Raw genomic sequence first — 13,581 nt, 5'->3', positions numbered from 1 at the left:
TTTTTTTACAATTCTATTTTTGTATTTTTTTTTTTTATCAAACATACATATAATAAAAAATGTATTTGATTTAAATAAATGGTTACTTAATTATTGGCAAATAAATAATATTGAATAAAATAAATTTTTGTGTCAATTATAAACAGGTAAAAAAAATTTCACTTGGAAAAACAATAAGTTTCAATGGAATAGCGAAATATTTTACTAAAACAAGGAAAATTTTCTTTATTCTACAGAAACGTATCGTTATTCCTGATAATTTTTTTTGTTTTCGTGAATGGTATTTGTTTCGAAATTATTATTTAATTCAATTATTATTTGGTTTTAAAAATTATTTGCTTTTAAAAATTATTTCGTAAATATATTTATTTGATAATAGTCAAATAACCAATTATTCAAATAAAATAAATTTTTTTATAAATTATAAAACTAATTATGATACAAAAAAAATTTTTTTTTTATATGAAAAATTGAATTTTCAAAAAAGAAAAATCCTTGTCACGGTCTACTTAGTTCTTTTAGATACAAAAACTACAAAGTCAATGATATTTAGAAATGAAAAAAAAAAAAATTAATAGAATTGTCGGTAGTTTTAGTGAACTTTCGAATAATAAATAGGAAAAAAACGTGTGTGGAGTATAATTACGGGTTTTTTTTTTTTTTTAGATAGTAGCGCAACTTTTTTCATGGAAGTCGTGTGTGAGATTCGCAAGGTCTTTGACAATCCGTTCAATCGACGATTTGATGCATTTATTTCGCAATCGATCTTGAACTCGTTCCACATATGTGACACGCAATGTCAAAGAATCCATGAAAGAGGTTAAGAAAAAAAAAAAAAATGAAAAAAAAACAGAAAAATTCTTAAAGGGTACTGACATGTGTGTATACGCGCGCTCTAACACGTGTGTTGAAGCCCACTCAGGAGTGAAATTTTAATAACTAAACAAATAATGACTATTATGGAAAATAAATATGGCTTTCTGAGTCATGAAATTCAAGTTCGATGAGTTTTTCTATATTACTAGAAAAATAGTACTGTATTTTTATACAATGAAAAAAAAAAATTTATTTGATTCAAATAAACGTTTATTTGATTCAAATAAACGTTTATTTGATTCAAATAATCGATTATTTGAAATAAATAAATTGTATTTGAATCAATAATTTCTGTATTTGAAATAAATACTATTTAATTGATTAAAATAAAAATTATTTGATACAAATAAATATTTCTTTGATACCAATAAATATTTCTTTGATATCAATAAATATTTATTTGATAATAATAGTCAAGTAACCGATTATTTTATTCAAATAAATATTTATTTGTATTAAATAATTATTATTTTAATTAAATGCTATTTGTTTTAAATACAGAAATTACTGCTGCAAATATAGTTTATTTAATTCCATTATTTACGTTACAAAAATTATTTGGCAAATATTTATTTGATAATCATAATGTCGATTATTTGAATCAAATAAATTATTTTTTCAGTGGAGGTAGAAGTGTTTTTTTTTAATTGTTGTCCATTTTTTTGTCATTTATTAAAATTTCATTTCTGACAAATTAAATTAAATTCTGTCCTAACGAAACAATTTTTTAACAATAATTTTGTCTGACAAATCTATACCTTTTCTACTGAAAAATATTTTTGTCTGACGAATATATAATTTTTCTACTTAAAAATAAAAGTTGAATAAAACAATTTTATCTACTTAAACATCTATTTTTCTACTTAAAAATAAATTTTGTTTTACACTAAAAAAATAATTTATTTGATTCAACTAATCGGTTACTTTACTATTATCAAATAAATATTTACTTGGACGAAATAATTTTTACTATTGAATTAAATAAATTGTATTTGTTTCAAAAACGGAAATTATTGGTTCATATTCAATTTATTTTATTCAAGTAAAAATTATTTGGTCCAAGTAAAAATTATTTGGACTATAAGTAAATATTTATTTGAACCTCTATTTTTCTACTTAAAAATAAATTTTGTTTTACACTGAAATAATAATTTATTTTATTCAACTAATCGGTTAACTTTACTATTATCAAATAAATATTTACTTGGACTAAATAATTTTTACTATTGAATTAAATAAATTGTATTTGTTTCATAAACGGAAATTATTGGTTAATATTCAATTTATTTAATTCAAGTAAAAATTATTTGGTCCAAGTAAAAATTATTTGGACTATAAGTAAATATTTATTTAATAATAGTTAAGTAACCGATTATTTGAATGAAATAAATTTTTTTTCAGATAGTAAAAAATTATTCCAATTTGGATTTTAAATTATTCATTAAAAATTTCTTTTACATAACACTTTTATTTAAAATAAGAGAATTTACGCGCATTATTTGTTATGCACGAAAACTTAAATGAAAAAAAAAATGAATAAAAAGAAGTAAATATATTGAGGACACGGAAATTCCTATATTTTAAACCACTTTTTTTTTAAATCTAATACCTTGAAGTTGTTTTATTTTACACTTTTTTTTGTCTTACCACGCCTACATTTGATAGACAATTACAAAAGATTATTATGCAGATAATAAAAGAAAAAAAAATATTAAAAATAAAAACAATTTGCCATTTTTTTTTTAATTGTTTTGTAACCAGTTTTTAAATATAGAAATAATGTATGTCTTTGTAATAAAAACAATGTATATTAATTTTTAAATATGTCTAAAAATATCTTATAATTACCATATTAATTAACCGTAACTGACACTTAATTAGTAACACAATTACTATATACTTAATTAGTGAATGATTTATTAATTTCTGATTAAATGTGTAGTGAATATATATAAAAATTTCCACTTGATGGCACACTATTATAATACATGTGTAAAATATGCAAAAAAAAAAATTCTCAACATAAATTACGTAATTTTAAGAGTTATTGTTTATTTACTCGATCAAAAAACCCAATGAAAAATCATTGTAATTCTTTTTTATAATTGTCGATCAAATTGAGCGGAATAAAAATAATGTAAATGGGGAGAAGGGGACTTATGTAAAAACTATTTTTTTTTTATTTCAATTAGATTTTTTATTGAGTGGTTTAAATAACAAATATAAATATTTTATAAAAATAATTTAAAGAAAAAAAGAAATATATTTCATTCAAATAATCATTTACTTGACTATTATCGAATAAATATTTACTTGAATCAAATAATTTTTATTTTAATTAAATAGATTTTTTTAAATAAATTTTATTAAATAAATTATATTTGAACCAATAATTTCTATATTTGAAATAAATAACCATTTAATTGATTCAAATAATAATTATTTAATACAAATTAATATTTATTTGAATCAAATAAATTTTTTTTTAAATATTTTATTTAATTTTATTATAGAATTGAGATGTAAAGAAAATTTTCCATTTGAAATAATAATAATCTGGGAAATGATATCGTCATCATGAAAAATACTGAGAATGAAAAAAAGTCATTATAATGTACCGACACGTTTTGACACGTTACGAGAAAATCATTTCACTTCCCCTAACGACAAATATATTTCATGGACTTATGTCATTTTCACTCATATTCGGAAAATTTCTCTTTCACTTTTTTCAAGTCGACCTTTTCATCCGATTATAATGTCGCTTTTATCTTCAACTATCTTCCTCCATTGCTTTTTATATTTTATTCCACATTTTATTTTTCTACAATTCCTCGATAAAGTGCGACCACTTTGGTGTGATTTTGAAATTTTGAAATATAATTTAATAAATTGTAAAATTTATTTAAAAAAAAAATAATAATATAGAAAAATATAATATAATATATTATATAATATATAATATAATATTAAATAATTTAATAAAAGATAAGAAAATAATTATTTTCGTACAGATTCAAAAAAAAAAATAATAGAAAAAATTCCTTTAATTTTCCTCTCACTTATACGCGCAATCGGTTTTTATTAATTTTTTATAATTATATTAGAGCAATTAGTTTATGTTAGGTAAATAGTACTGATAAATTTTATATCGATGGGCTAACTTGCAAATTTATGCATATTCTCACTATATATATATATAATGAGATATATAAACATATTAAAGTATATATACATATAATATGTGGAGCTAAAATGAAAGCAATTTGTTTTTATTTGGTGTCCAATCAAGGACCATTACACGTTCATTTAGTGACAGGTAAATCTAAAGAAATAATACATATAGTATAGTTTTTCTGTTAATAATTTTTGAATTACTTGCGAGTTAGAAATATAGACTCGTTTTACGTCAATATGATTTTATATAGAAAGATTTGAATAACATTTGAAGAAATGACTAATGACCAAAAAAAAAGAAAAAACAAATTGCTTTTTTTTTACTCCAAAAAAAAAACTATTTCCGTAATAAAAAATTTCTAATTATGTGTAAATCGACATTACAATAACAAAAATTAAAAATAATAATAATAAAAAATAATAATAATAGTAATAATAAAAAGTATTATTTTCATAATAATTAATACTTTATTAGTAATTTTTTTAATTTTACAAATATCATACTAAAAATTTTCGATTTTTTTTATATATGCATTTATAGTTGAAGGGAAAAAAATATTATTATTTCCTATTGCAAATAATAAAAGTTATAAAAAAATTTTTGCACCTGTTGGAATATCTTCACGGAAGTACTTAATTTTTTTTTTTTTTTAAAGCTCAATAGCAAAAAAGACCTATTTCAATCATAATTACACGTGTATTATATATATATATATATATACAGAAGAATAATAATTTTAATGCGGAAAAATAAAGGATTATTGATTTTCATTTTTCATGTTCTGTTTTTTTTTTTTTTTTTTGTATAACAAATAAATTATTATCTTTGAGTAAATTAGACAATTTCGAAGATATTATTTAAAGAATTTTTTTTCTGCATTCTTTTTTTTTAACCACTTAAAAATAAATAACTAATAATAATGTATTATTAAAAATTGAATAAATATTGAATAAATAAATTATTGTGCGGGAAAAAACGAAATGAACACTAATTTAAAATGAAACTATATATATTTAGTAAATTTATTAATTTTTCAATTTGAAATAATTAAATTTTATAATTTATATTAAATAAATAACTAAATAAAAATTATAAATAAATAAATGAAATAAAAAAAATTTTTTAATGAAATAATTACTTCTTTATTTACTTTGTTTCGTACTTTTATATATATATATATATATATATATATATATTGGTTTAACGTAATTTCTTGTATGCTTTTTCAAATAAATTAGGTGTATCGAGACTTTTTTATGTTAAAGTTTTGTAATTAGAGAGGGTTGAAAGTATATTACATATTATTAAAATAGTTTAAACAAGGTCGAGCATCTGCACACTACCTACACTCTGAATATTGACCGTCAGATAAATCTTTTAATCAGCATAATAACTAATTATTATTCTGGACTAAGCAACAATATATCTATATATAATAATAATAATAATAATAATAATATTTCTCAGTTTATATACTCCATTCACTTTTCAATTCGATTGAATGAATCGCTTTTAATATTTACATTTTTCATCAATTGTATTTTTAAATTCATTTTTTTTTTAATCGAATTTATTCATAATTTTTCGTTCAATCGAATTTAAATCAAAATTTTTTAAATTTTTCTAAAAATTTAATTAATTTTTAAGTTGATAAATAAATAAATGGATAAATAGTATAGTAGTATATTTATTATATTATATTATTGTAATAATACTTTTTATTATTATTATTATTATTATTATTATTATTATTAGTAAAGGGGAAAAAATTTTTTTCATAAATTTAACGCAATTTTTGTTATAAAATGTAATGAGAGAGAGAGAGAGAGATTTTATGATTCTGATGAGAAATTAGTGAAGCGATGAAGGAATAATTAAAAAAAAAAATAATAATAATAAATAAAAAAAAAAGACAAGATATAGGATGAATTCAGATGACTTATTACGGGAATAATTAACATAATCGAGCCCCCGCGTTCATTTGATACATCAGTTATATTCAAGGTTTTTTTAATCGATTGATTTGCATCGAGGAAATAATTATTCTAGTATATAGACACATTGTATAACTTATATCCTAAGGACATTATCGTTCTTCTATTATCAAGATCACTGGAATTGTATGTGGCGATAAAAACTTTTCACAAATCTATATAATACATATTGATAGCTCCACTATTTTATAAATGCGTCGCATATGATTTATCAGGAAAAATTTAATATTTTACTTTTCCAATACTCAATTACAAGTTTTGCTTTTTTTCTAACTTTTTTTTTTTTTTTTTTTTTTTTGTTAGTCTCTACAAAATTGTGCAATCGATTTTTCGAAATAATATAATTGTGTTTTAGAATATAAGCGTGTTTCGTTTCTTTTTTGAGAATAAAAATAATTTTTTTATTATTAAAAATTTAATTATATAAATAATAATGAAAATACATGGGAAAAAAAAATTTTTTCACCTAAACAGCGATTGGTTTTACTGTAACAGCGATATGTTTCACTAAAATAGAGAAAGATTTCGTTATTCTGGAGAAACATATCGCTGTTCCAGATAAATTTTTTTTCCTGATAGTTAATATCAAAAATATAGTAAAAGAAATATATTTGTAAATATATCAAATAGAATTTTGATAATTAATATATTTAACACAATTAATTTATATAATTAATTAATTAATTTTATATTAATTAATTAATTTTATATTAATTAATTAATTTTTTACTCGCGATTGGAAAAAAATGATAAACTAATCAACGGGAGGTATAGTGGAAAAATTATGGTAATATGATAATGATAAAATTACATTAAAACGGCAAATAGAGTAATTATAAAAATGAAATAAAATTATAAACAAAAAAAAATAATAAAAAGGCAACAATAAAAATGTAAACATTAAATATGGAGGGAAATAATTGGTTGCATAAACGTATTGTACGCGATCTATTTCCTGTTGTTTTTTTTGCATATATATAGTATACAAACAATTATTATTACTTTGCCTTATTAAGTACTAATGAGTCGTTTTCTTTATTTTGAAAAATATTCCCTACTTTCTCGAGAAAAAAATTAATATTTTCACAATATAGCTTAAAAATTAATTTTACTATTCCGAAAATTTATCGAAGTATTATTATTATTATTATTATTATTATTATTATTTTTATTATTTTTGATAAAAAAAATAGTTTATTATCTTGTTTTAAAAAAAAAATTTAATTTTTAATTAAAATCAAAATTTTTTCGCCGAGATAAAATTTCTTATATCCCTATTCAGTGACCTTTAGAAGAAACTTCCGCGATCTCACTTTACAATTATTAATGTTATAGAGATTAAAGTTACTTCAACTTAGGTGTGAATTACTATTATTTAGAAACAATGGAAAAATTGAAATAAAAAAGAAATTTTTACTATTTATTAACCAGGCTTTTCACAAAACTAATAGGAATCTAAATTTAAAAAAAAAAAAACTAATTGAAAATGGAAAAAAAAACTGAAAAATAAATTTAATTTTATTGATAAAATTGAGTCTTATAATTAAAATCATGAATTTACAAAAAAACAATAATTTATATTCTATTTTGTTGATTAATACAAGACAAGTGTTAAAAATTTGCAAATAAAATTAATAAAAATTAATTTGCAAAATGGCAATTAAAAATGTGCTAATTAATGAATTTTAATTGTAAGAAATAAAAGAAGTTATACAAGAATTTCGTTTATTTTGTCGTTTTTTTTTTAATTTCTCGAATTATAAAAATGTTTAAAAAAAGAAATCGATAAGAAACTGATTCTTGGTTGGACTAAAATCACTTTTTTTTTTTTTTACAAGAAACCAGTATTTCTTGTCATTTGAATAAATGAGACTTGCTTTCAAAAAGTTCAAAACCTTTGTTAGAAAAAAATGTCATCAAAAATGTGAAAAAGGATTATTAAAAAAAAAAAAAAAATATGGAAAAATAAAATCGTTTAGGGTAAAAAAAAAATGATTTTTATCGGTTCACCACGCGTGTTGGTCGTTTAATAGTGTTAAATGTTTCAGAGTAAGTACGTGTGGCCTTGGTACATGAAAGTAATATTCAGAGTCAATTACAACTTGTATTTACTATATACAGTCAATGTCGAGATGCGAACAGGTACTTTACCGAGGTTGAAAGTGAGCCGATGTACGATTTCAATTAACTATATTAGTTGAATTGCGCATTTTATTATATATATATATATATATAAATTTTTTAAAATTTTACGACTGACACATAAATCCCTTATGGGAAAACATTTGTATGTTTATCATTTAATTACATTTCAATTACAAATTCGTTGCATATCTGCAGAACAAAGTTTACTCGGCTATTTCCTTTCTTCGCTAAAGAATCTTTCGATATATGTGTAGCACTATTTATTTATAATTAACAATTTACGATCCCAAATGGACGAAAATTTAATTAATTATTCGTTAATTAATTATTAATTATTTTCTAATTAATTATTCGTTAATTAATTATTTATTATTTGTTGATTAATTATTCTATGGTTATTAATTAATTATTTGTTAATTAGTAATTATTCGTTAATTAATTATTTGTTAATTAGTAATTATTAATTAATTATTTGTTGATTAGTAATTATTCGTTAATTATTAATTAATTATTATATAAGTAATATTATTATATAAATATAGTAATTTTAATTGAATTTAATAACAATTATTTAATAATAATTAAATTTTTATTAATCAATAATTATTTTAATAATATACATTTAATTAAATAATAATTTTTTTTTAATGTCCTATTGTTGTTGATTTAAAGTTTATTTAAATTAATGAAAAACTTTAAAGAATGCGGATTTTATGTAAAAAATTAAAAAAAAAAACTGATGCGTAAATTAAAAATACACTTTCTTGGGGAGCAAAAAAAAAAGTAATGTTCCAAAACGAAATATCCGATTAATGAAAAAACCGGTTTGGTCACTTTACACCAAAATTTGTTTAAAAAAAACAAAACAATATATTTATTTACTTTATAACTACTTCCATTTAGATTAAAAATAGATGTTTTCTTTTTGTTTAGTTTTTTTTTATTATTCTTTTTTTTTCTACATTGTAAAATTTTATCATTCCACTATAAAAATTTTTCTCTAAGAAATTTATTTTTTCTATATCATTTAATACACTCAGAGAAATGGTATATTTGTCTCCAAGCCTACTAACTCATTTATTTGTTGCAAATAAATTTTATTTCATTGAAATAAAAAATTTATTTGAGCCAAAAAAAAATTTATTTTTGGCAAATAAAATTTTTATTTACGCCAAATAAATAAATTAGTAGGCTCTGAGACAAATATACATTTATTTAACTCAAATATATTTTATTTGGTCCAAATAAATCATTTTTCTGGATGTAGTGGAAAAAAATTTCAAATTCTTTTTTCGTATAATATTTCATGTATTTTTGTATTGTAATTGTTATAATTTTTTTTATGAACAAAGTATTGGAGAAAAATTTTGTAGTTTAATTTTAAAATATAAAGGAAACATTGAATTCTATTTTACAAATAATTATGTAATTTATAATATATAATTTTTGTTGGAAAAGGAGGAAACTTTTTAAGAATTTATTTTCCTGGAAATTATTTTTAGTAAAAAAAAAAAAAAAAAAAAGTTGACAGATTGAATTGAGGAAAATTTTATAATTTAAAATAATTGCAGAATAATAAAACAAATATTTTTTAATAACTGTTTTTAAAATTAGATTTTGATTAGAAAATTTTTTATATAATTTTTTTAATGTTGTCTATTTTTTTCGTTATATTTGTTAATTTAGTTTTTTTTTATTTATTAATGAAAAAAGTGTCCTACTTATAAAAAATGTTTTTTTTTTGAAATAATTATTGGAATAATTAGGTTTTTTTTTCTTATATATATATACGAGAGGAGTGGCTTGTGGTTTGGAGTTCCCGGAGAATGTTTCTCTCTTAAAGATATAATGACGTAGGCAAACTCGCGTACATACGTAAGATATCGCGAAAGCTAAGAGGAAAAATCGTCACAGAGGATAATGACACTTTCCGGTAATATTGGAGAGGTCAGTTTTTCCTCAATAATTTTTTTTTTTTTTTTTTTTATCGATATATTTAAATAGAATAACTATAAAATTAATTTTTCATAAATATTTTTATAAAATTTTTTTTTTTTTTTTTTTTAAATTTTATTTTCAAAAACAAAAAAAAAGTATATTAAATTTTTGTAAATTATTTAAAATAGAAAAAGAATAATTTTTCAAAAAACATAATTGAATTAAAAATATAATTATTTTGCAATTATATAAGTAAAGACGTCACATGAGAAAAAAGTTTAAAGAGTGATATTTTATTTAATCAACAAATTATTATGTATCTGAATTTATGATTAAATTATATTATTTTTCCCTTATATACAATAATTAATCGAGAATTAATAGAGATCAGAATTATTATTAAAAAATTAACTGGTTTATAAGAATGAGTACCTAATTATTACTAAATCATTTCTTTAGTGGAAAATTTTTATAAAATATTATTAAATAAATTATATCTGAAAAGATAATATTACTTTTGATATGAATTATATTATTTTTGAAAGATAATTAAAAAAATGTTTTTTAATTTTTATTCATGAAGAAACTGAAAAATACACACATTAAATAATAATTTTTTTTTTTTTTTTTTTTTTTGAAAAAAACTATTATACTGAATGAGAAATTCATATATACATTAGAATATTCCAATTAGAAAATATACGTTATTCTTATACATTAATAACGTATTATTAATTGATCGAGTTGATAATTTATTTCACAGTCAAATGGAATTTTTATTAAAAGACAAACAGAATTTTTTTATTAAAAATAATTAACCTACAAAAATAGCGGAACTAATTAAATTTTTTTTAGTTAATTTATTTTTAAATTATCCGGATTTCATGTTTTTCGTCAATTCATATCTATTATTATTATTATTATTATTATTATTATCTTTTAATATTTTTTTAATAATAGTTTTTTCTATGGAAATATTTGTCTATTAAATAGCAATAGTAAAAATTCACGGCGTCATTGGAAAGCACTCTTTAAATATGAAACCTCTAAAAGAAAAAAAAATTTTTCTCAAAGGGAATTCCCCAAGAAAAAGGGATTTAAAGAAATAATGAGCACATAAACTTGTCGACGAGATAAAAGCAAATAAAATAATATGATCCTCTCGCTGAAGCGTGTTGAGAGAACTGATCTGGTCCAGGTGGATATTATAACTATATATATATATGTATATATATATATATATATATATATATATATATATATACAGGTTTATACAATAAAATCAGTCGGACAAACCATGTGCGTTGGACTTGATTTCCACCTGATTGTCCAATAAAAATCATTAATTCGAATTTTTATTTTCAATAAGTTTATTAGAAATAATTATTTTTCAAACGAATTTTCATTTTTCAAATTAGCATTTGACAGTGAATTTGTTTTTAAACGAATTTTTAATTAAAATTTTTAGCTACCGAATTTTTGACAAAATTTTTATTTTATAGTCATTTAATTTAAATTCATTTTCTAATTAAGAGAATTTTAATTTAATCGAATTTTTAGCAAAAATCCTCATTCAATCGAATTTTATTATTCGGAATTTTTAAGGCGCCGAATTTTATTTTTTCGAATAATTATTTTGCTAAAATTTTCATTAAACCGATTTTTTTATATTATAGAATTTTTATATAACCAAAAATTTACTTCGCAGAATTTTTATTTGTTCAAATTTTCATTTTTCCGAATTTTTATTTGTCCGAATTTAACATAATAGCCATTTTAATGAATTTTTATTTGTTAGAATTTTGTGGCATAGAATTTTTAGTTTATTCTTTTAGATGAATTTTCATTTGTTCAAATTATTATTTAATAGAATTTTCATATAACCGAATTTTTAATACTACAGAATTTAGCTGAAAAATAATTTAACAGAATTTTTAATTAATAGAATTTCCATTTGTCCGAAATTGGAAATTTCCAAACGAACAATCGACAGAAAGATTTCGGCACGATTTTTAAAATCAACCAATCAAAAATTATCCATAAAATTGTGATCGATTGATTTTAAAAATCGCGCCAAAATCTTTCTGTCGATTGTTCGTTCGGGCATTTCCAATTTCGGACAAATGGAAATTCTACACTGAAAAAAAAAAATAGTATTGAATCAAGAAAACCTATGTACTTGACCGTATATTTTATATCAATATTTTCTTGATCCAAGAAAATTTACTTTAAACTAATAAAAATTTCTTGGATCAAGAAAATATTGGTATAAAATATACGGTCAAGTACATAGGTTTTCTTGATTCAATACTATTTTTTTTCAGTGTATGTGAAACAATAATTCGAACAAATGAAAATTCATTCAAAAGAATAAAATGAAAATTCTATGCCATTAAATTATAACTAACAAAAATTCATTAAAATGGCTATTAATGTTAAATGCAAATTCTGTCAAATAAAAATTCTATGAAGTAAATTTTTGGTTCCTACTTTGAAAGATTTCCCGGGAGAGTGCCCCCTGGAGGTTCTATCAGAATTCCGCCTTAACTTCCAACAATCGAAGTTCCAAACAATTTCCGATGGGATTCCAACGGAATTCCGATTAATTTTTTTCAAAATTTTTAGAGTCCTAATTCCGATGGGATTCCGACGGAGTTCTAACGTAATTCCGATTAATTTTTTTCAAAATTGTTAGAGTCCTAATTCCGTTGGAATGCCATCGGAAATTCTTTGGAATTCCGACGGAATTCCGTTGGAAGTTCCGGCGGAATTCTGATAGAACCTCCAATGGGGCACTTTCCCGGGAAATCTTTCCAAGTGGGAACCAAAAATTTACTTCATAGAATTTTTATTTGCTAGAATTTGCATTTAACATTAATAGCCATTTTAATGAATTTTTTTTAATTATAATTTAATGGCATAGAATTTTCATTTTATTCTTTTGAATGAATTTTCATTTGTTCGAATTATTGTTTCATACACTGAAAAAAAAAATAGTATTGAATCAAGAAAACCTATGTACTTGACCGTATATTTTATACCAATATTTTCTTGATCCAAGAAATTTTTTATTAGTTTGAAGTAAATTTTCTTGGATCAAGAAAATATTGATATAAAATACGGTCAAGTACATACACAGAAAATTAAAAGACATTAAAATAAGCTGCAACGCTTTATTATTTTAATTCCTTTTAATTTTCTGTGTAGGTTTTCTTGATTCAATACTATTTTTTTTTTCAGTGTAGAATTTCCATTTGTCCGAAATTGAAAATGCCCGAAGGAAAAATGGACAGAAAGATTTCGGCGCGATTTTTAAAATCAACCAATCACAATTTTGTGTATAATTTTTGATTGGTTGATTTTAAAAATCATACCGAAATCTTTCTGTCGATTGTTCGTTCGGGCATTTTCAATTTCGGACAAATGAAAATTCTATATCAATTAAAAATT

Source organism: Leptopilina boulardi, unplaced genomic scaffold (genome assembly GCF_019393585.1).
Source record: "Leptopilina boulardi isolate dan_hultmark-lab unplaced genomic scaffold, ZJU_Lbou_2.1 LbouV2_30, whole genome shotgun sequence".
NCBI classification, from domain to species: Eukaryota; Metazoa; Arthropoda; class Insecta; order Hymenoptera; family Figitidae; genus Leptopilina; species Leptopilina boulardi.
The sequence above is the reverse complement of the archived record's forward strand: the minus strand, read 5'-3'. Positions refer to the sequence as shown.